We start from the raw sequence: 25,706 nt of genomic DNA, 5'->3' as shown, positions 1-25,706 counted from the left end.
ATCACACCCAAGCGGATTGTTCAGTCAAAACTCCTGTTTGTCCAAACTGCAAAGGAAGCCATCCAGCCTTTTCCAAAACTTGTGAGCTATGGATAACAGGAAAGAAAATACAAAAATACAAAATTGAAAATAAAGTCACGTTTCCTGAGGCACGTAGACAAGTTATGTCGACCATGCCTAGTGGTCGTTCTTATGCAGCTCGAACTAGAAACTTTGTTTCTACTGCAGCTCAAACGGATGTATCAGTTCCGCCTAACACCTCTCTAGCGAATTGGCTTAAAGTTACACTTTCAACCTCTAAAAAAGATAATCCTCATAATCCTCCAAAAAAAACTAGCGAAGCCACAAATACTCCAATCAGTATCCCTACTCATACCCCATTGGTCTCGATTGAAAAAGAACAATTAAAATCTCACTCAGTCTCAAAAAAAATGGAAGCGCCTACCAATAATATGGATGTAGATGAGCCGCTACGTAATGAGGAGCCCATTCTAGAACTCCATGCAGATGACACCATGGATCTTGGACGCCCCACATTCCCAAAAAAAGACCGGAAAAAATGTCCCACGAACAAAAAACAGTCAGACGAATCATCCTCAGCCAAAACTAAATAATGTATAACATCATACAATGGAACTGCAGAGGACTAAGTAGTCATTCTGATGACTTAAGGGATTTACTAGCTCAATTCAATCCCATAGGTGTATGCCTACAGGAAACTTTCTTGTCACCCCAAATTTCACCAAAATTCTCAAATTATGTGATATATAGACGAGACAGGAGTTCAAACTCTGCTGCTCGTGGCGGAGTAGCTATTCTTGTTAACTCTGACATTCCATCCAGGCCGATCCAATTGAGAACCACTCTAGAAGTTGTCGCAGCTCGTATTGCAGTTGGTATTTCAATTACCATTGTTTCCATCTACATTTCACCCTCTCTACCACTTCCTCATTCAGAACTTGACAGCCTGATTTCACAACTCCCAACTCCAATTTGTCTCTTTGGTGACTTTAATGGACATCATCCATTGTGGGGGTCTGCTACAATGGATAGAAGAGGCAAATTGGTGGAGGAATTCATGAACAATAATGGTCTTAATTTACTAAATTCTGGATCTCCTACTTACATACACCTAGCAACAGGATCTGTTTCTGCCATCGACTTATCAATTTGTTCACCCTCTGTCTTTCCAATCATGACATGGTCAGTATTAACTGATCCCTTTAACAGTGATCACTTTCCAATTATTTGCTCACTACAAACAAGAGTAACTCCGAATCCTGTTCAACGATCCAACTGGCAGTTTAAAAAGGCAAATTGGGAAGGATATTCTGCCCAAATACTCTTAGACAGATGTTATGTTCAAAGACAACATATTGATGAAGTAAATACTTATATAACCAATCAGATTCTCACTGCAGCTAATGCTTCCATTCCAAAATCCACGCCTTATCACAAACACAGAAATAATTGGTGGAATACAGATTGTTTAATTGCCAAACAGGAAAAAAACCGTGCTTGGAATAATTTCCGCAAGTATCCCACCACTAGTAACCTAATTTCTTATAAAAGACTCAAAGCGAAAGCTAGACAAGTTAGGCGGAAAGCGAAACGGGATTCATGGATTGCTTTTGCCTCAACCATTACCAAAGACACGGATACACGGGTCATCTGGAAAAGAATACAGGCATTAAATGGCAAATTTTCTCGGCTGCCCTCTCCGATACTTCATTGGAGAGGGAAAGACATTTCTACTCCTGAAGAAGTTGCAAATGCATTAGCAGAATCATTTGCAAAAATCTCAGCTTCTGCCACCTATGCGTCTGCCTTTCAGAACATCAAAGCAGGTGCAGAACGGTATAAAATCAACTTCTTCACGCGCCGCTCACTGTCGTACAACCAACCATTTACATTAATAGAACTGCAAGAATCATTAAACAGATCTTCCAATAGCGCTGCAGGACCAGATGGAGTTCACTACGTTATGCTAAAGCATTTACTTGATGAAGACTTGAGAACTCTATTAATTTTTTATAATCGGATCTTCACTGAAAATGCCTATCCTTCTTCATGGCGCCATTCGTTCGTTATCGCCTTACCAAAACCAGGAAAAGATCCTTCCTGTGTTGAAAATTACAGGCCAATATCTCTTACGAGCTGCATGGGAAAAATTTTCGAAAGGATGGTTCATACTAGACTCACCTACATCCTGGAGTCAGAGAATCTTCTTCCAGAACAACAATATGGCTTTCGGAAAAACAGATCAACACTGGACGTGCTTATCAAAGCCGAATCTCATATCCGCAATGCCTTTGTCATGAAACAACATCTAGTCATGGTCAATTTAGATCTTGAAAAGGCATTTGATACAACATGGCGCCATGGTATTATTAGGGACCTTTACCATCTGGGGCTTCGGGGCCATTTGCCGGAAATAATTCAAAATTTCCTGCAATTGCGCTCTTTTCAAGTCCGGTACAAAAACATCCTCTCTACATCTCACATTCAGGAAGAGGGAGTCCCACAAGGATCAATACTCAGTCCAACACTGTTTTCAATCAGAGTTAGTAGTATGACACGAGATATCCCAAAAACTGTACAAACGTATATGTATGCAGATGACCTTACCATTTCCTGTCAATCTCAAAGTATGAATACCATTGAACGGCAGCTACAACTTGCCATAACCAAAATAGAAACCTGGACTTCACTGAACGGTTACAGACTGTCAGAAAAGAAATGCACTGTCACACACTTTTGCAAGAAGCGAACTCTCCATCCCGAACCTGAACTGCAAATAAACAATACTCCAATCCCGCTTGTTAATACCGTTAAATTTCTTGGACTACTATTAGACCGCAAACTAAATTTCCAATCTCACATCACTTATTTGAGAACTACTTGTTTAAGGCATTTGAATATACTTCGTTCTGTCTCATCTATGTCATGGGGAGCTGATCGGTGTACTTTGCTGCATCTCTATAGAAGTTTAATCCGTTCACGACTAGATTATGGTTGTCCAGTGTATGACTCTGCCAGGAGCACTACATTAAAACAGCTAAATATGATCCATCACAGTGCTCTGAGAACTGCGCTGGGAGCTTTCAGGACTTCTCCGATCCAAAGTCTATATATTGAAGCGCATGATCCCCCATTACACCTGCGTAGAAAAACACTACTGCTTCACTACGCTGCTAAGATCCAGAGTCTACCATCGCACCCAAGTTGGGAGTATCTCTATAATACTCGTTGGGATGCCTTCTACGAGAGCAAACCAAATGAAAATAGACCCGCCTCTCTCAGGATCAAAGAACTTGTTCAGACTTGGAATATCAATTTAAATGACATTTTCCAAGACACAACTACACCTGTTGCTCCTTGGACATATGTGTCTGTCTTTCAAGATACATACTTCCTCCAGTGGGGGAAAAATATACCTTCCTGCAATATCAGACAGTTACATTCAGCTCATGCTACGGACAACCATGCCTGTAAAATTTATACGGATGGTTCAAAAACTGAGAGTATGGTAGGTGCTGCGGCAGTTTTTCCTTTATTTACAATTTCAGCCACATTACCGCTTGCTTGCAGCGTCTTCACAGCTGAATTATATGCTATTAAGTTAGCGCTTAGTAAGATAATTGAGCTCTCCATCTCATCTGCCATAATTTACACAGATTCTCTTAGTGCTGTCTCTGCCATAAGGAAGAATTCCTCCATTTCTCACCCTACATTGAAACAGATTCATTCCCAGCTATTCGCTTGCAGTGTGTCCAATCAGTCAATCAGTTTTTGCTGGATCCCTGGCCATTCAGGCATTCCGGGAAATGAAAGTGCTGACTTTGCCGCTAAACATCCCCAATCCCCTCTCTCACAACATCCTCAGGTTCCTTTCTCTGATTTTAAGTCGGTCATACGCAAAGCCTGCTATGATAAATGGTCACAGACCTGGAAAAGTGACCCTAACAATAAACTTTATCAGATAAAAGAAGATTCAAAGCTGTGGCTGTCTGGCTTCCGAAGAAATAGACGAGAGGAAGTGGTACTGGCAAGACTCAGAATTGGACACACTCACTATACTCATCTCTTCCTATTATTGGGGGAAAGTCCACCGCAGTGCTCATCCTGTCAGACGCAACTTACAGTCCGTCATTTCCTGGTTGATTGTCCCTTACATTCAACCATCCGGTCAAACACTTTTCAGTCACTCTCTACATTGAATATATCACCTGATTTATCTCGCATCTTAGGAAATGAAGCAAATATTGAAGAACTTTTATTATATCTAAAACATATTGGTTTGTACAGAAGCATATAATTTAATCTCTCTAACAATACGCTTTTGTGAATTAACGATGAAGAGACACAATTTGGCCGTAGTAGCCCTTGTGTCGTTAAACCGAACAACAACAACAACAACAACAACAACCTTTTTCCACATGCCTACCCGTACTTTTTCTGCCATTGATCTCTCTATCTGCTCCCCTTCTCTACTCCCTTCACTCACCTGGGAAGTGGAGGAGAATCCATACGGTAGTGATCACTTCCCCGTGATAACCTTGCTACACAGTGGGAGACCATGTCTTCCCTTCAGGCTACCACGGTGGAAGATTGATCAGGCTGACTGGACTGCCTTCCAACACCAGGCAAATTTTGATCTTAGTACAGTCAGTCAAGAGCCTATCAATGATGCAGTTAAGTACATCACAGAAAATATTGTCCAAGCAGCTGCTAATGCTGTCCCAAAAACATCAGCCCGGTTTCCACCATTTCCTAAACCTTGGTGGAATTCACAATGCACAGCAGCAAAAAAGGCTCAAAACAAAGCGTGGGGGATATTTCGCCGATATCCTACCACGAACAACCTTATAGCCTTCAAACGTGCACGAGCCAAAGCACGTAACATCCGTCGTCAGAGTCAAAAGGAATCGTGGATCCGTTTTACATCATCTATTAACCAGTCTACCAACTCTGTCAGTCATGCAACATGAGGGTTATTGAAAGACAACTGCAGAAAGCCATTGATTGCCTCAACTCCTGGGCACTTGAAAATGGTTTCAGGTTCTCGCCGGAGAAGACCGTTTGCGTACACTTTTGTCGTAAGCGTAATCTTCATCCTGAACCTGAATTAAGGCTCGGACAAAATGCTATTCCAGTTGCGGCGGATACAAAATTTCTGGGACTCGTATTTGATAAAAAGTTGACCTTTCTTGATCACATTCGTCAACTCCGCACCAAGTGCACAAGAGGGCTAAATATCCTCCGCTCTCTCTCCTCTACATCTTGGGGAGCAGACCGATGTACCCTCCTTCGGCTTTACCGTGCACTTGTGCGATCCAGACTAGATTACGGGTCCCTGGTATACAATTCGGCCAGAGACAGTGTACTTCGGTGGCTGGATCCTGTCCATCATCTGGCACTCCGTACCGCTATTGGAGCATATCGAACATCTCCAGTCCAGAGCTTATACGTCGAAGCAAACGAACCGCCGTTATCGCTTCGTCGTAAGCAGTTGTCTCTAAACTACGTTTTCAAACTGAAATCCCTGCCAGACCATCCTACGTGGCTATCCGTTTTTGAGCCACGATGGGAAAATTTGTATAACACACGTAAGACTGCCAACCGACCTTTTGGTATTCGTGTCCAAGAGCTACTCAAAGAATTTAATATCAAGGTAGACAAGGTTGCCCAAACACCGAAGCAACCCCTTCCACCCTGGCATGCTCATTTCCCGGCATGTGACTTGTCACTTAGAAATTGGGGAAAGTCGGACACTCCATCGTCTGTCTACCTGCAGCTTTATTCAGCACACCGAGCTGAATATTCTGACTTCGCGCCAGTTTACACAGACGGCTCGAAGTCGGAATCATATGTGGGATCTGCTGCTGTCTTTACAGACAGCATTACATCAGAGCAGATTCCCTCTGAATGCAGCATATTTACTGCAGAGCTGCTCGCTATAGAGTTAGCCTTGGATCACATTAGTAAATGCGAATACCAACGGTTCATTTTGTATACCGACGCTCTCAGCGTGTTACAGGCTTTAATATCTGTGAGATATAATTCTCATCCAGTTCTGTCTAGCATTCAGCAGAAGATTCACTTCCTCCGAGAACGTGAATATGATATCCGCTTCTGCTGGATTCCCAGCCACATTGGGATTAAGGGAAATGATTTGGCTGACAATGCAGCCAAATCAGCAGTTCCCAATAATAATCGCTGCCTGTCAGTCCCTTATACAGACTGCAGGCGAATAATACACGAAAAGATACACTCCCAATGGCAGGATTCGTGGAATAGACAGACTGCGAATAAATTATATCTTATAAAGCCTTTAATTGAACCGTGGCAGTCTAGTCTGCGCAGGAATCGTAAAGAGGAAGTTGTTCTCGCCCGGACCCGCATAGGACATAGTCATTTGACTCATTCGTTTTTGCTGAGGGCTGATGACCCTCCTATGTGTGAGTCCTGTGGCACAATTTTATCAATTAGACACATTTTAGTTGACTGTCCAGATTTTAGCAATATCCGTTTTACCGCTTTTAGCCATCTGACTGAGCCGTATACACTCAGTCAGATTTTATCTGACAATGACAATGTGTCTGCTATTTTTAGCTTTTTGAAAGCAATAAACGTTTTTAATCGTATTTAAAATTCATGTTATTATTATTTCGTTTATTGATTTATCATTGTAATTAGATCTGGACACGGTGGCCTAATTAATTAGGTCACTGAGATGTTAAATTTTTATATATTACCTGGTCTTGGCGCATTATAGCCTTAGATGCTAATGCGCCAATAAAACCAAACCAAACCAAACCAAACCGTCTACCAACTCTAAGGTAGTCTGGGATAAAATCCGGAAAATGAAGGGAAAATATACATCCCACCCTTCTTCAATCCTAGATTATAATGGATGCGCTATTGCAGATCCAACTGCAATAGCTAATTCTCTTGGGGAAACATTCTCCAAGATCTCTGCAACATCTTCGTATTCCCCAGAGTTTCTGGTCCTGAAATATAAAATCGAAAAACAGGCACTTAGCTTTAAATATAAGAGTATTTATCCCTACAACGGGGATTTCACTATTTTCGAACTGAAAAGGGCCCTCGCTCTTTCCAAAGCAAGTGCCGTTGGACCAGATGGCATCCATTATGAAATGATTAAACATCTTTCATCAAAATCTATGGATTGTCTGCTCCTTCTGTATAACAGAATTTTTACTGAAGGGCAATTTCCGGACTCCTGGCGAAAGGCTATCGTTCTTGCCTTTCCTAAGCCAGGAAAGGATCCAAACGTCACCACCAACTATCGTCCTATTGCTCTGACTAGCTGTCTGTGCAAAATCCTGGAGAGAATGGTTAATTCTCGTTTAATTTGGTATCTTGAATCAAACGACCTTCTCTCCAACATTCAGTGCGGCTTCCGAAGGAACCGGTCCGCTTTGGACCATCTTATTAGAATGGAAGCATCCATCCGGGATGCTTTCCTAAAACGCGAACACTTGGTGTCGGTGTTCTTTGACTTGGAAAAAGCGTATGACACAACTTGGAGATTTGGCATTTTAAAAGATTTACATAACCTAGGCCTTAGAGGGCATCTCCCCTTTTTTATTCAAAACTTTCTCGCCAAACGATCGTTCCAAGTTCGGGTGGGATCCTCACTCTCTCGCTCCTTTAACCAAGAGGAGGGAGTACCACAAGGATCAGTATTAAGTGTCACGCTTTTTGCCATCAAAATAAATTCCATCACAGAACAACTTCCTCCAACTGTAAACAGTGCCCTCTATGTTGATGACTTTAGCATTTTTTGCCAGTCATGCAACATGAGGGTTATTGAAAGACAACTGCAGAAAGCCATCAATAGTCTGAATTCCTGGGCACTTGCTAATGGCTTCAGGTTCTCGCCGGAGAAGACCGTTTGCGTACACTTTTGTCGCAAGCGTAATCTTCATCCTGAACCTGAGTTAAGGCTCGGACAAAATGCTATTCCAGTAGCAGCGAACACAAAATTCTTGGGACTCATATTCGATAAAAAATTGACCTTTTTGGATCACATTCGCCAACTCCGCACAAAGTGCACAAGAGCCCTTAATATGCTCCGCTCGCTGTCCTCCTTATCCTGGGGTGCAGACCGATGCACCCTTTTACGGCTTTACCGTGCACTTGTGCGATCCAAATTAGATTATGGGTCCCAAGTATATTCTTCAGCCAGAGACAGTGTACTTCGATGGCTGGATCCTGTCCATCATCAGGCTATACGTATTGCTACTGGAGCATTTCGAACATCTCCTGTCCAGAGTTTATACGTCGAAGCAAACGAACCACCGTTATCGTTTCGACGTAAGCAGTTGTCTTTAAAGTACGCTTTAAAACTGAAATCCCTGCCAGACCATCCTACGTGGCCCTTCGTTTTTGAGCCACGATGGGAAAACCTGTACAACACCCGTAAGACTGCCAATCGTCCTTTTGGTATTCGTGTCCAAGAGCTACTCAACGAACTCAATATCAAGGTAGACAAGGTTGCCCAAACATCCAAGCAACCCTTTCCACCCTGGCATGCTCGTGTCCCGGCATGCGACTTGTCGCTTAGAAACTGGGGAAAGTCGGACACTCCATCATGCGTCTACCTGCAGCTCCATTCAGCACACCGAACTGAATATTCCGACTTCGCGCCAGTCTACACAGACGGTTCGAAGTCAGAATCATATGTGGGATCTGCTGCTGTCTTCACAGACAGCACTATCTCAGAGAAGATTCCCTCTGAATGCAGCATATTTACTGCAGAGCTGCACGCTGTAGAGTTAGCCTTGGATCATATTAGTAAATGCCAATACCAACGGTTCATTTTATATTCCGACTCTCTTAGCATGTTACAGGCTGTAATATCTGTGAGGTATAATCCCCATCCAGTTCTGTCTAGCATTCAGCAGAAGATTCACGTTCTCCATGATCGTGAATATGACATCCGCTTCTGCTGGATTCCGAGCCACATTGGGATTAGGGGAAATGATTTGGCTGACGCCGCAGCCAAATCAGCAATTCCCAATAATAACCGTTGCCTGTTAGTCCCTTATACAGACTACAGGCAAATAATACATCAAAACATACATTCCCAATGGCAGGACTCGTGGAATAGACAGACTGCGAATAAATTATATTGTATAAAGCCTGTAATTGAACCGTGGCAGTCTTGTCTGCGCAGGAACCGTAAGGAGGAAGTTGTTCTAGCTCGTCTCCGCATCGGACACAGTCATCTTACACATTCTTTTCTGCTGAGGGCAGATGACTGTCCTATGTGCGAGCAATGCGACACCAGTTTATCTATTAATCACATTTTAACTGTATGTCCACGTTTTAGACATGAACGTGATTTATACTTTACCGTTTTTAGTCATCTGGCTGAGCCTTATACACTCAGTCAGATTTTATCTGACAATGACCATGTGTCTGCTGTTTTTAGCTTTTTAAAATCAATAAACATTTTTACTGCCATATAAAATTTACATTTTATTGTCCTTTTCCATTGATTTATCTTTTATACTTTTGTTATTATTTATTTTGACATGGTGACCTAACTAGTTAGGTCACTGAAAGGTTCAATTTTTATTAATGACATGGTCTTGGCGCATTATGGCCCTAGTAGCTAATGCGCCAATAAAACCAAAACCAAAAAACCACTAAATACCATGACGCAGAATATCCCCAAAACCGTAGAAATATATATGTATGCCGACGATCTTGCTATATCATGCCATTCACCGCCCATTAGCAGCATAGAGAGGCAGTTACAACTTACCATAAATAAGTTAGAGACATGGACTGTAGAAAACGGTTATCGCCTGTCAAAACAAAAGACAATTGTAGTTCATTTCTGTAAAAAGCGCAGATTACATCCAGAGCCTGAACTTAAGTTAAAAAACCAACCAATCCCTCTTGCCAGCAATATCCGGTTTTTAGGTTTAATATTAGATACTAAACTTAATTTTTCCATGCACATCACTTATCTCAGAACTCTCTGCTTGAAAAAACTCAATATACTCAGAGCCATCTCCGCCATGGCATGGGGTGCAGATAGATGCACTCTCCTGCATTTGTATCGTTCGCTCATCAGGTCTCGTCTAGATTATGGTTCAATAGTATACGACTCAGCTAGGAAATCTGTACTTACAAGACTGAATACAATACAGCACAGTGCTCTTCGCACTGCTCTTGGAGCTTTTCGAACATCTCCGGTCCAAAGTCTCTATATAGAGGCATACGAACCACCACTCCATCTCAGAAGGAAAATGTTACTCCTCACCTATGCAGCCAGGATTAAAAGCCTTCCAGATCATCCGAATCAACCGCTGCTTTTCAATCCTGAAAGTGTAACAATCTATAACAATAAACCCACTGAAAATAGACCGACTGGTATTAGACTGCAAGATTTGATGCATTGCTGGAATGTTCATTTTGAAAACACGCTCAAAGAAACCAAAATATCTGATCCGTCCTGGTCCTCAAACCCACCTTACTGTGATACCTATTTCCAACAATGGGGAAAAAAGTCCATGGAAAGCTGTTACATCAAGCAATTGCACGAAGCACATGCCGCTAGCAATGCGCAGAGCTGCCTAATATATACAGATGGGGCCCCGAGTGCCAAGCGTTTCTAGTGATCAGGCGATTTCTGTGCAATTCTAAAGCGATTCATAAAGTGAAAGAGTGTTAGATATATCAAGAGTTTAAAGTTAATTCTCTTCTGTAAATATATATAGTTACTGAAAAGTATCAGTGCAAAGGTTCCTAAGAAAGGAAAGTCACCTTTCTTTTATATATATTCTAGTCCTACTAACCACTAATCTACTTCCGCTTGGTCACTAGGTGGCACCGCTCCTGCCTCCCCGTGGCGGGGCCGGAAACCTGGGAGGAAAAGCTCTCACTCCCAGGGCCAAAAGGAGCAAACATGAATGACTCAAACATTACCACGAATCCCAAAGATCTGACTCCTTTGAGTCGGAAAAATGAGGACAATGTGACTACTGCAACCAAAAGGCAAAAAAAGGAAATAGCATCACTTAATGCACCTACCTTTATTGTCTTTAATTCTACGACAGAACAGCCATTAGGAAAATTGTCGCCATTCGTCATCCAGAAATGTTTAGAAAGTGTGGCTGGAACACCAAAAAATGTTAAGCGACTAAAATCAGGCGACATTCTAGTCGAGACAGCAAATGCCAAACACGCAGAAAGACTGCTTCAAATGAAAACATTTGGTGGGATCCCAGTAAAGGTCTCTCCCCATAATACGCTAAATACATCGAAAGGAGTAATTTCTGAGTGGGACCTTATCAGCGTCTCCGAAGAAGAAATTAAAAATGAACTTGAAAATCAAGGCGTTATAGCTGTGAGAAGGATTAAAATTACAAGAGATGGGACACTTATCCCAACCAGAACTATCATACTAACGTTCAACACTCCTAAACCACCTACAACTGTGAAGGCCGGATATCTAAATTGTAACATCAGACCATACATTCCAAATCCTCTCCGCTGCTTTAAATGCCAAAAGTATGGTCATTCACAAATGGCATGCCGTGGTGTAGCTATCTGTTCCAACTGCGGGTCCCAGGATCACAGCAATCAGAACTGTTCATCCGAGAAACCGAAATGTCCAAACTGCAAGGGAGACCATTCTGCCTATTCCAAGAATTGTGAATATTGGAAAAGAGAAAAGCAGATTCAGCGGTATAAAGTGGAACATTCTGTCACATACCAAGAAGCTAAGAGAACTATACACCCGACTATCTTAAACAGACCTTCCTACGCGCAGGTCATAACGAATTGTCGTACAATAGAAACCCAAACAGATTTTACAATTCCTCCAAAGAAATCTATCTCAGACTGGGCACGAGCACTACTCACAATTTCCCAGCCAAAACATCAAGAGAAACTCACCAACACACCACTTTCCGTGCCTCCCGATAAGAAATACTCAGAATCGAAAGCACCTCAAGGAAAACATAATGTCATAAGTCAGAAGGCAACCGAACAAATGGAGACAGAAGCAACCAACCAAGCAGATGAACCAGTATTAGAGATTTTCGCGGAAGACGATATGGACACCGGAAAACCATATTTCCCGAAAAAGGAAAAACCAACGTGTGAAAGACTTAAAACAGCATCTAGGAAACAGACCGAAAACCTCTCCAAAATCAAATAATGAAAACCATAATCCAGTGGAATTGTAGAGGACTCCGCACTAACATAGGTGATATATATGACCTGATTACACAGTATGCACCATTATGTCTTTGCTTACAAGAAACCTACCTCAGACCTCAAGACTCTACCTTAATAAAGAACTATACAGCATACCGAAAGGACAGAGTAACAGGTGGCACAACCCATGGTGGTGTGGCAATACTAATAAATTCTCGCATTCCTTCCCAGATTGTCCCGCTAAACACAACCCTTGAAGCGATTGCAGTACGCATAGCCGCTAGATCCCTCATAACAGTAATAACAATTTATGTTCCACCAAACCAAAATTTATTACAACAGGACTTAGAAGACATTGTAAGGCAGTTGCCAACCCCCTTCTGTATACTAGGCGACCTCAATGGGCATAGCCCTGTGTGGGGTAACACAACCACAGATCGGAGAGGAAAACAAATTGAAAAATGGATAGACGAGAATGATTTAACTTTGTTGAACGACGGCACACATACTTATACACATCTTCCATCAGGAAATACTACAGCTATAGACCTGTCTATATGTTCTCCAATACTATTTCCAAGACTTGATTGGTCAGTGCACAGTGATCCTCTCAGCAGTGATCACTATCCAATAATCATCACCATGGCACTAGGAACCACATGCAAGTCACGCAAAACTCCCAGATGGAAAATAAATGAAGCAGATTGGGAAACCTATAAAACATTAGCAAAACTAAATGTTGATACCATCAAGCAAAAACCGTTAGATGCAGCAGTACAATATATAACAAATAAAATAATTCAAGCTGCTGAACACTCTATCCCAAAAACATCGTCTCACTTTCCAACACATCCAAAATCATGGTGGAATGCAGAATGTGCGCAGACTAAGAAAGAGCGAAACAAAACCTGGAATACTTTTCGCAGATATCCAACTTTAGAGAACCTCATATTGTTCAAGAAGGCACGGGCAAGAGCCAGATATATTAGGCGGGCCAGTAGGAAAGAATCCTGGATAAAATTTGCATCTACATTAACAAGTTCCACACCATCTAAAACTGTCTGGAATAAAATTAACAAAATGAGTGGCAGATACCCGATTACCCCAACTCCGATCCTAAACTGGAATGGACAAGTCACTGCAGAGCCATCAGAAATAGCCAATGCACTGGGCGAAACCTTCGCCAGAATATCAGCGACCACTTCATATACTCCCAGTTTTCAAATATACAAGGCAAGAATGGAAAGACATAAACTGAATTTTTCCACAAGAAATAATGAAGAGTACAACCTACCCTTAACATTCTACGAATTGAAACACGCTCTATCCCAGACAAAGCAGAGTGCTGTAGGTCCAGACCAAATCCACTATATGATGTTAAAACAACTCGATGATCAATCCCAAATGGCATTACTAGAACTATATAACAGAATCTTCCTAGAAAACCAATTTCCAGACAGTTGGCGTCATGCAATAATTCTTGCATTCCCAAAATCGGGGAAAGACCTCTCTGACCCACGCAACTACCGACCAATTGCTCTAACCAGTTGCCTGGGAAAAGTTATGGAGAAAATTATCAATGCTCGTCTAACATGGTTTTTGAACAGAAATAACCTCCTCAATCCAGCACAGCATGGTTTCAGAAAAAATCGTTCAACACTAGATTTACTGATCAAATTAGAAAACAGTGTGCGGAATGCCTTTATCCGAAAAGAGCACCACGTAATGATATGTTTCGACATAGAAAAAGCTTACGATACTGCGTGGCGTTATGGAATTATTCAAAACCTATACCACCTTGGATTACGTGGACATCTTCCTAAATATATTCAAAATTTCTTACTCCACAGGTCATTTCAAGTTAGATTGCAGAATACTCTTTCAAAAGTTTTCACCCAAGAAGAGGGTGTACCTCAGGGGTCTGTGCTTAGCACAACCCTCTTTGCTATCAAAATAAACTCCATAACTGAGCATATACCAAAACCTATTGATACCGCTTTATACGTTGATGATTTCAGTATGTCCTATCATTCTCAGGGTATGCGAACTATAGAACGGCAGTTACAGGGAGCAATAAATAAAATAAGTCAATGGGCACAAACAAATGGCTTCCGGTTTTCCACACAGAAAACTGCATGTATACACTTCTGTAGGAAACGAAACCTACACCCAGATCCTGAACTTAAGCTAGATGGATATATGATCCCAGTTGTACCAAACATAAGATTCTTAGGACTTCTCTTAGATAAAAAACTGACATTCCTTGAACATATTAAGCAACTAAGACATTCTTGCATCAAGAAGTTAAATCTACTCAAAGTTCTCTCCGCAACAACTTGGGGTGCAGATCGACATACACTACTTAAACTTTATCGAGCAATAGTGCGTTCCAAGCTGGACTATGGAGCACCAGTTTACGACTCTGCAAGACCAAGTGCACTGAGATGGTTAGATCCCATACACCACAGTGCACTCCGTATAGCACTTGGAGCTTTTCGCACTTCGCCTGTACAAAGCCTATATGCAGAAGCCCATGAACCTTCACTACAACTTAGACGACAGAACTTATTATTACACTATGCTGCAAAGATAAAATCCATCACCGACCATCCAAATAGAGAGGTTCTGTTTTCATCGTACTTGGAAAATGTATACCAAGCCCATCCACGAATAAACCGCCCTTCCAACATCCGACTAAAAGATTTACTGTTATGCCGAGAGCTTAATTATGATAGCATAGCTACCACGACTACACACATTATTCCACCATGGATCATAATTCAACCTGTGTGTGACCTGCATTTCCAATCTTGGGGGAAAACAAATCTCCCGAGAACAAACTACCAGCAACTACATGCAGCATACAAAGAAAAATATGAACATTCAACTTTCATATACACAGATGGCTCAAAAACAGAAACTTGTGTAGGAGCTGCGATTTACTCTGAAGACTGTACTCTCATCCAACAACTTCCAAAAGAATGCAGCATCTTTACAGCAGAATTACAAGCCATTTTGATGGCCGTAAACAAAATTAAACATGAACAGATAGCAGACAGCATAATTTTCACGGACTCGCTTAGCTCTGTCATTGCTTTACAGAATGCCAATACTAAAGCACACCCAGTTTTACAACAGGTACAATATACAGTAACTAAGCTATTGCAAAATAATCACAAGATCAGTTTCTGTTGGATTCCAGGCCACACAGGAATAACTGGGAATGAAAAAGCAGATAAAGCGGCAAGAGAAGCTGTTACCTCTTACTATGCATTCCGCTCAATACCATATACCGATTACAAGTCGTTAATCCACCAAAGCAGTTTAAAACAATGGCAGCAACATTGGAAAGATCAAAGTAACAACAAACTTCGTGTAATTAAACAAACACTCCGACCATGGACTACCAGTTGCCGATCCAACAGACACGAAGAAGTGATCCTTGCTCGATTGCGAATTGGGCATACCCATATGACCCATTCTTACCTACTCAGAGGTGAAGACCCTCCTCAGTGCCAAAACTGTCAAGTTCCACTCACTGTACATCACTTCATGGTGAACTGTCCAAGATTTACTTCAGAACGTATAAAAGCCTTTCAAATAACCACGAACGCACAAAACAACCTTACGCTCAAAACAATTTTAGATAATGGGCCAAATATTACCGACGTTTTCTTGTTCCTTAAGTTAATCGGATACTACCAAAACATATAAAAATAAATAGTGTAACATTTACCAAAAAGTTACGTAATTATAAAATAAAATCTTGGCTTCCCATCTGAACAACATAATATAAAATGTCGAAATATGAAACTCTAACCTAGATTAGGCGCATTATAGCCTAAGCTGCTCTTGCGCCAATAGCTCTCAAACAACAACATATACAGATGGCTCAAAATCAGATGATGCCGTAGGTGCTGCAGCAGTCTTTCCCACATTTACAGTATCTGTATCTCTCCCGGCTGAATGTACCAGTTATACTGCAGAACTTTATTCAATCCACCTAGCTATATACAATATCAATATCTGTCTCAACACTAATAGTTTAATTTATACAGACTCTATGAGTGCGCTTTCCGCAATAAGTAACAATTTCTCAACCCCACATCCCATAATAAAAGAAATCCAGTCTCGTCTAAATCATTTGAGGAATCTGAATCATACCGTAAGTTTCTGTTGGATTCCAGGACATGCTGGAATCACAGGTAACGAAACAGCAGACCAGGCAGCTAAGCACCCAAAAAGCAACGCACCTCCATCTTTCCAAGTACCTTATATAGATTTATTAAAACATATCCGACGTATCTGTAGGGAACAATGGTTAAACATTTGGAAGACACAGACAAACAATAAATTATTTGAAATTAAACAAGAACCACAAATATGGAGCTCGAGCTTGAGGAAAAACAGGCATGAAGAAGTAATATTGGCAAGATTGCGCATAGGGCACACACACACACCTGACCCACTTGTTCCTGCTCATGGGCGATGACCCTCCTGTATGCATGCATTGTTCATCACAACTTACAGTTCGACATATTCTGTTAGATTGTTCGTATTACTCCCATATCAGAAATACTACCTTCCTTTCCCTGACACAAATGCAAGAACCTTTATCACTAACCCACCTATTGGGAAACAATGCCAATCTGAATGAGCTTTTCACTTATCTCAAACAAACTAGACTTTATGAATGTATCTAATAACAAATAAGGCAAACTCCGGTACCATTCCAAATATTTGATTAGGCACATTTTGGCCACAGTTGCCCTTGTGCCGAAAAACCTCTACACCAACAACAACATAAATCGCATTCCTTGGAAAACTCAGCAAAAGTACATATCTATACTGATGGCTCCAAAACGGATACAGCCGTAGGTGCTGCAGCAGTCTCCTCCAACTTCTCAGTAGCTGTTTCTCTTCCCACTGAATGCAGTATTTATACTGCAGAATTATTCGCAATAAAACTGGCTCTAGATAATATGAACAAGTACCATATCAAGGAATCCTTGATATATTCAGACTCCTTAAGCGCTATCACTGCCATTCAATCTACTTTTTGTCCCTCTCACCCCATTCTTAAAGAGATCCGATCTAAGTTATTTCACTATCAAACAGTCAATCAGAAGGTTACCTTCTGCTGGATCCCTGGTCATGTTGGCCCCGGGTGCCAAGCGATTGTGACTGAGCGATTTATCTGTGCCTTATAGTGCGATTTCCAAAAAGTGATATATAGTTCTTTTACGTTCCTCTCGTTAAGTAATCTATTTATTTTATAACTGCTCTTGCTACAAAAGTACCTGTACAGAGCAAGAAAGGCAAGCCACCTTTCTTTTTTCATAGTCTTATTACTAACCCCCTACTACTACTCGCTTGGTCACACCAGGCACTGCTCCTGCCTCCCCGTGGCGGGGCCGGAAACCTTGGCAGAAAAGCTCATCTGCCAGGGGCGAAAAGGAGCAAAGATGGAGCAAAATGACTATCCATCTTTAGAGCCGACAAGCTCTCGGCCACATACTGAAATTGATTATGACATCTCACATCCCAAGAGGTTGAAAACAAATTCAACAACCAAAGAGTTTCCTTCCTTTTTAATTTTACATTCACTTTCGGAACAACCTCTCAGCAAATTATCTCCTTTCCTCATCCAGAAACACCTGGAGAGTATTGCAGGATCTCCGAAGACTGTGAGAAGGCTGCAATCTGGAGACCTTCTTGTAGAAACAACAAAAAATAGACATTCAGAGAAACTCTTACAACTCTCAAATTTTGCTGGGATACCAATTAAAGTAACCCCACATGCTACCTTAAATACATCCAAAGGTGTGATTTCTAGTTGGGATTTGTTGAACGTGACAGAGGATGAATTAACTCAAGAACTTCAGGATCAAAATGTTATTGCCTCAAGAAGAATCATGACTAAAAAAGACAATAACCTTATGCCTACCAGGAATATCATTCTTACATTTAATTCCCCAAACCTACCATCAACAGTAAAAGCTGGCTATCTACTTTGCCGTGTTCGCCCGTATATACCCAATCCCTTGAGATGCTACAAGTGCCAAAAGTATGGTCACTCTCAGACAACATGTAGAGGAAACCCAGTTTGTCCAAACTGTGGATCTTCCGATCATACTCAGTCTGAATGTTTGGCGACAGAAAAGACATGTCCCAACTGTAAAGGTAACCATCCTGCATATTCTAGAACTTGTGAGAGATGGAAAACTGAGAAACAAATTGTTAAATATAAGGTTGAGAACAAGGTAAGCTTTCAAGAAGCAAGGAAAATAATTGCTCCTACCATGCCCAAACGTACCTATGCAAATGTTGCACAAAAACAACAAACAGTATCCACCCAAACTGAAGTTACCGTCCCCTCAAACATATCAATCTCTGACTGGGCTCGAGCTGTCCTCTCTCAGCAACAGTCCAGTAACCCCAAGCATTCAGACCAGGCAAGTAACACTCCTCTTACAATACCAGCAAAATCTCCTACTCTACCGGAAGATCCAATATTAGAAATTCATGCCGAAGAAGAAGAAGAAGAAATGGACACTGGTCGGCCAGTTTTCCTAAAAAAAGATAAACAAAAATTGGAACGTCATAAACCAATCACCTTCAAAAAGCAGTCAGATTCATCTCAAACAATTAAACACAAATAATGGCCATCATTGTACAATGGAATTGTAGAGGTTTTCGTTACAACGCAGATGATATCCATAATCTAATTAACCAGTATTCTCCAGTTGCTCTCTGTCTCCAAGAAACTTACTTAACCTCGCAAATTTCTCCATCGATAAAGAACTACTGCCTTTATCGAAGAGATCGCAATACAGCAAATACTGCCCACGGTGGTGTAGCAATCCTGATAAATTCAAAGATCCCAACAAAGCATATCCCACTTCGAACTGAAATAGAAGCTGTTGCAGTTCGTATAACTCTCCATATTGCAATAACACTAGTCTCAATCTATTTACAGCCAAACCATACTTATTCTTTAAAAGAACTTGAAGACCTCCTCATACAGATACCTCCACCTGTCTGTATATTAGGGGACTTTAATGGGCACAACCCCCTATGGGGTGCTTCTAAATTGGATACACGTGGTCGACTCATTGAAAGACTTTTAGATGCACTAAACCTCACCATACTGAATACTGGCACGCACACTCACATTCAGCTCCCAACTGGAAATACTTCAGCAATAGACCTTTCCATTTGTTCTCCAGTACTGGTCCCGACCATAGAGTGGTATGTTATAAACGACCCTATGGGCAGTGATCACTTCCCAATCGTATGCAAGGTATTGATAGCACAGACTCCTTTAACTAAACCCTGCAGGAAATGGAAATTTACAAGAGCAAACTGGGCAAAATTTCAGTCCTCAATCTCTTTCGATGAGAAAAAAATCCGTTTCCATCATATTGATGATGTGACAGACTACATCACGGCGCATCTCTTAAATGTGGCTAAAGATACAATACCATTATCAAACCCACCGGGTCGAAAGCACTATAATTATTGGTGGAATGAGGAATGCACCAAAGCAAAAAAAGCAAAAAATAAAGCGTGGAATTTGTTTCGGCGTTATCCAATCACAGCCAATCTGATAAATTTTAAGAAAGTAAGGGCAAAAGCACGTTTCATATAGAGGCAAGCCAAAAAAGAATCCTGGGCTCGTTTTGCGTCAACAATTAACAGAAATACTGACAGCAAATTAATCTGGAAAAAAATTAGACAGCTTTCTGGCAAGTTTCCAACCATACCCTCTCCAGTCCTCTCATGGAATGGGCGAGATCTAACTAGTCCCTCGGATATAGCTAACGCTTTGGGCAATACTTTTGCTGAGATCTCGGCAACATCAGCTTATACTACATCTTTCCAACGAATTAAAAACAGTCGAGAACGGTATTCTATTAACTTCCAAACTGCCCTCATTCTGCCATATAACAAACCTCTACAATATCCTGAATTATTGGATGCCATTAAAACAGCTCGTAATGGTGCCGCCGGACCAGATGGGATCTATTATATCATGTTGCAACATCTTGATGACAAAGCTTTGCGCCTCCTCCTGGTCTTTTACAACCGTATTTTTTTAGAAAAAACTTATCCAGCTTCTTGGCACCACTCTATTGTTTTGGCGTTCCTGAAGCCTGGAAAAGATCCAACCAATCCCCATAACTACAGACCTATATCTCTGTCAAGCTGCCTCAGCAAAATCCTTGAAAAAATTGTCCACAATAGACTCGTCTGGATCATAGAGTCACAACATCTCATGAGCAATAGTCAGCATGGCTTTCGACAAAACAGATCATGCTTAGATCTCATGATCAAGGCTGAATTTGCCATTCGCAATGCGTTCGTTAAACACGAGCATCTGGTTATGGTTACTATAGATATACAGAAAGCCTTTGACACCACCTGGCGACATGGCATACTTAGTGATCTTTATTCTCTCGGTCTACGCGGAAACCTTCCCATATTTGTACAGAACTTCCTATACACTAGATCGTTTCAAGTAAAATACCAAAATGAGCTCTCTACAACTTTCATTCAGGAAGAAGGTGTTCCTCAGGGATCTGTGCTGAGTGCCACTCTTTTTGCTCTTAGAATAGATTCCATCACTAAACAGCTTCCAAACACAGTTGAATCATATCTTTATGCTGATGACCTCTCCATTTCCTGCCATTCCCAAAGCATGAGATCAATTGAAAGGCAGCTTCAGATATCACTGAATAAAATACAACAATGGGCCAACCTAAACGGCTATCGACTCTCACAACAGAAAACAGTCGCCATCCATTTTTGTCGACAACGCAAACTCCATCTGGATCCTGAACTCCAAATTTCCAACTTCTCCATCCCAGTCAATAGTAACATCAGATTTCTAGGATTAATCCTTGACAACAAATTAAATTTCTTAGACCATATTAAAAATGTACGTACTTCCTGTTTAAAAAAGTTAAATATACTCAGAGCTTTATCCGCCCTAACATGGGGTGCAGATCGCACCTCCTTACTTCGGCTATACAGGGCATTAATCCGATCCCGTCTTGATTATGGTGCTCCTGTCTATGATTCTGCCCGAGCAAGTGTTTTGCGCTGGCTTGATCCAGTTCAGCACAGCGCCTTGAGGACTGCACTTGGGGCTTTCAGAACATCACCAGCACATAGCCTCTACATTGACGCTCATGAGCCCCCGTTAACACTACGTAGGAAAACACTGCTACTGAAGTATGCTGTCAAAATACAAAGCTGTGCCTCGCATCCAATTCAGTCATATTTATTTAATCCACCACTAGAAAACCTCTACAGAAGTAAGCCTAGTATAGTAAAACCAGCTGGTCTTCGCCTTCTTGAACTGATGCAAGATTGGAAAGTTCCCATTCATTCTGTACAAGAAGTAGTAACATGCACTCAACCACCATGGACTCCTACTCCTCTACCCACCTGTGACACTTACCTTTGCCAATGGGGAAAAAATGTTCTTCAAGCATCAAATGTGAAACAACTTCATGCAATTCACACTCACAAATATTTTGACTTTTCTCCAATTTATACAGATGGCTCTAAATCTAACTCAAATGTTGGAGCAGCAGCAGTGTTCCTAAATACCACTATTTCAGCAGCCCTTCCACCTGAATTCAGTATATTCTCAGCAGAATTATATGCAATTAAACTAGCCTTAGAAAACCTCTGTTCTGACTGCTCACTAAAATTTGTTATTTACACTGATTCCCTCAGCTCAATTATGGCATTATCTAACTCCACAGATAAAGTTCACCCTCTTCTAAATGAAATTAGAAGATTATTACTGCAGATTGAAGAGCGCCACCAAATGATCACCTTCTGCTGGATTCCATCCCATTCTGGAATTTCTGGTAATGAACTGGCCGATAAAGCGGCAAAAAATCCATCTACCTTAGATTTAACCACTATCCCTGTTCCAGCATCAGACTACCCACAAATCATTCGTGACGCATGCCTAACAGAATGGACAGCACTCTGGCACTCTCAAACACATAACAAACTTTTTCAATTTAAACAGGATCCTAGAATTTGGCGTTCCAGTGTCCGTTCATCAAGACGAGAAGAGGTACTCCTTTCAAGATCAAGAATAGGCCATACACATTTGACTCACCTTCATTTACTCACAGGAGATGATCCACCACAGTGTCCACATTGTTTTCTAAATCTGACTGTGAAACACATTCTCATCGAATGCCCACACTATAATCAAGACAGAAATACAACCCTGCTATCTTTGGTTAACCTTCGCAAACCAATAACTCTAGAGAATGTCATTGGTGACAATGCAAATATCCCTGAATTTTTTAACTTTCTGAAGAAAATTGGAGTTTATAGTCATTTCTGATTTTTGCCTCTTGTGACATAAGAAGAAATTCTTATATATTATTACAATAAAGGAATAGGCGCATTATAGCCAAAGCTGCTTATGCGCCAGAAAACCCCCACAACAACAACAACAACAACCTGGTCATGTTGGCATCTCAGGCAATGAACATGCGGATGCTGCTGCAAAGCATCCCGACGCTGGATCTTCCAGACAAATAAAAGTTCCCTACACCGATCACAAATCTGTCATTAAAACAACATGCAGGAAACAATGGTCTCTCCTTTCGAAAACTCAAACCAATAATAAATTACTGCAGATAAAAAAAGAGCCACAACTGTGGACATCTAGTTGCAGGAGAAGCAGGCGACAAGAAGTGATTCTAGCAAGGCTCCGCATCGGCCATTCGCACCCAACTCACCTGTTTTTGCTTATGGGAGAGAATCCTCCTCAGTGTTTCTTCTGTCAGTCGCAGCTCACAATAAAACACATCCTCATAGAATGTCCCCAACTTTCAACAGTCAGAAAATCAAGCTTTAGCTCCCTGTCCAACTTAAAGGAACCATTAACGTTATTTGATATTCTTGGCAATGAAGCAAATTTCGAGGAACTGTTTAATTATTTGAAGCACATAAATCTGTATGATAGACTGTGATCAAAGTGACAAACAAATCCTGAATAGGCACAATATGGCCCAAGAGGCCCTTGTGCCAAAAAACCCCAATACAACAACAACAACAATAATTCCAAATATCCTGCAGTAAACATTTCTGTTGATGGCAGTGATAGTTTATGCACTCAATACTTTCACACCGATTCATATTTTTACGTCTAATTTATCTACTTTGATGATATTTTTATTTATATAATACACTTTTTTGACAAGCAGCTTTGAAATTTTTGAAATGAACTTTGTTTTTCAATAATATCGGCATTTTATGTGATGCAACAAAACCATAATTAAAATGCGTATGGATACAACAAAGCCATAATTAAAATGCGTACGGATACAACAAAGCCATAATTAAAATGCGTATGGATACAACAAAGCCATAATTAAAATGCGTATGGATACAACAAAGCCATAATTAAAATGCGTATGGATATAACAAAGCCATAATTAAAATGCGTTTAATGCATGCCAATTTTAACGCATTTCTGAAATTCCAGATTCACAGTATTTAATCCAATAATGAAGGTTAAGTAACAGATAAATTAATTTTATCATATTTAGCGCTCATGGGTTGATACAAATCAGATGGATTAAAAAGAATCGGAACGAACAGCAGCATGCAAAAGCCATTGATTCAGTTCCTGAATTATTAAACGTAGCTACTGTGGCAAATGCAGTCAGGAAAGAAGATTGTGTGAAATATCCAGAGAAGAACAGTGTGACCTATTGCTGCGGGGATCTCATTTTAAAACAATTAGGAAAAATCGGAATTCTCAGTAAAGTAACAAGCCATAACTCAGGAAGAGTCATGGCTTGTTTAAAGAATTAATTGAATGCTGGAAGTTGGATATGGCATTATTAGAAAATTATTATGTGAAACTGCATTTTCAGCAGCATCAAGTGTTAATTCCATGGCGATAAAGCTGGAAGTGGACTCAACGACTGTTTGCACGAATTTTGTTGTATAGTTCTTGTGAAAACAGGACTGGTACAATGTTTCCGTTTATAACATTATTGGAATTATTATGGCGAAGAAGGTAAACTAATTTCTGCTTACCAATGTCCGGATTCAGGCAAGTTAGTACGGCCCCGGGTGCCAAGCGAATTCGAGGTCAAGCGTTCAAAGTGCGAATATATAGCGATCTTTCCAAGTGATAAAAGTTTATATTAAGTTATATCGTTTTTTACTGGAAGTTCATTTATAATTCAGTTCTATACTTGAAAAATCACAAGTAAGAACAAGGAAGGAAACTCACCTTTCTTTTTAATTACATATATTTACTCTATTTTACTAACCAACTAACTTATCTAACCGCTTGGCCTCCTTGCGGCACTGCTCCTGCCTCCCCGTGGCGGGGCCGGAAACTTGGGAGGGAATGTCAACCTCCCAGGGCAAAAAGGAGCCTAACATGGACTACGACAATTACCCAGAGCTTGAGCAGCCTAGGCGCTCATCCAGTACCATCAACAATACTGATCATGAAATTTCTCACAATGTAACAAAGTCTAAACGACTGCGTACAGACACAGACCAACAGGAATGCCCATCATTCCTTATCTTACATAGTCTGTCGGACAAATCTATGAGCACTCTCTCACCATTTCTTATACAAAAATATTTGGAAAATGTGGCGGGCTCTCCCAAAATGGTGAGAAGACTAAGATCTGGAGACCTCTTGGTAGAAACAGTGAGTCGTGCACATTCTGAGAGACTGTTGAAACTAACAGTATTTGGCGGGCTACCCATTCAAGTTACCCCTCATGCAACACTAAATACTTCCAAGGGAGTAATTGCTGAGTGGGATCTGATAAATGTAACAGAAGATGAACTGGCCCAAGAACTCAAACATCAGAAAGTAATACAAGCCAAGCGCATCATGATCAGGAAAGATGGAGAACTTGTTCCCACCCGCAACATCATCCTGACATTCGGAACACCTATCTTGCCATCCAGTGTCAAAGCCGGCTATCTCAACTGCCGAGTACGACCCTTTATCCCGAATCCTATAAGATGCTACAAGTGTCAAAAATTTGGTCACGCACAAATGGCTTGTCGAGGAGATCCAGCCTGCCCAAACTGTGGGTCGAAAGAACATTCGCACACAGACTGTGACGCCAAAACACCGCACTGTCTGAATTGCAAAGGCGTGCATCCAGCCTACTCCAAGTCATGCGATCTATGGAAAACTGAAAAAAAAATCCAAAAGTACAGGGTAGAACGAAACGTCACATACCAAGAGGCAAGAAAGCAAATTATGCTTAACGCACCTAAGAACACCTATGCAGCAGCAATGCAAAAACACCAAACAACAGCAACACAAACTGAAGTATCAGTTCCCCCAACAATGTCGATTGCAGATTGGGCCCGATCTATACTGTCACCATCAATGAAACAGACTCCAAAAGAGCAAAAGGTAGTAGATAGAGCCAATAACACCCCTGTCACAGTCCCACCAGCAACCCCACATAGAC

Source organism: Mastigoproctus giganteus, chromosome 9 (assembly GCF_048544385.1).
Source record: "Mastigoproctus giganteus isolate SK-2022 chromosome 9, ASM4854438v1, whole genome shotgun sequence".
NCBI classification, from domain to species: Eukaryota; Metazoa; Arthropoda; class Arachnida; order Uropygi; family Thelyphonidae; genus Mastigoproctus; species Mastigoproctus giganteus.
The sequence above is the reverse complement of the archived record's forward strand: the minus strand, read 5'-3'. Positions refer to the sequence as shown.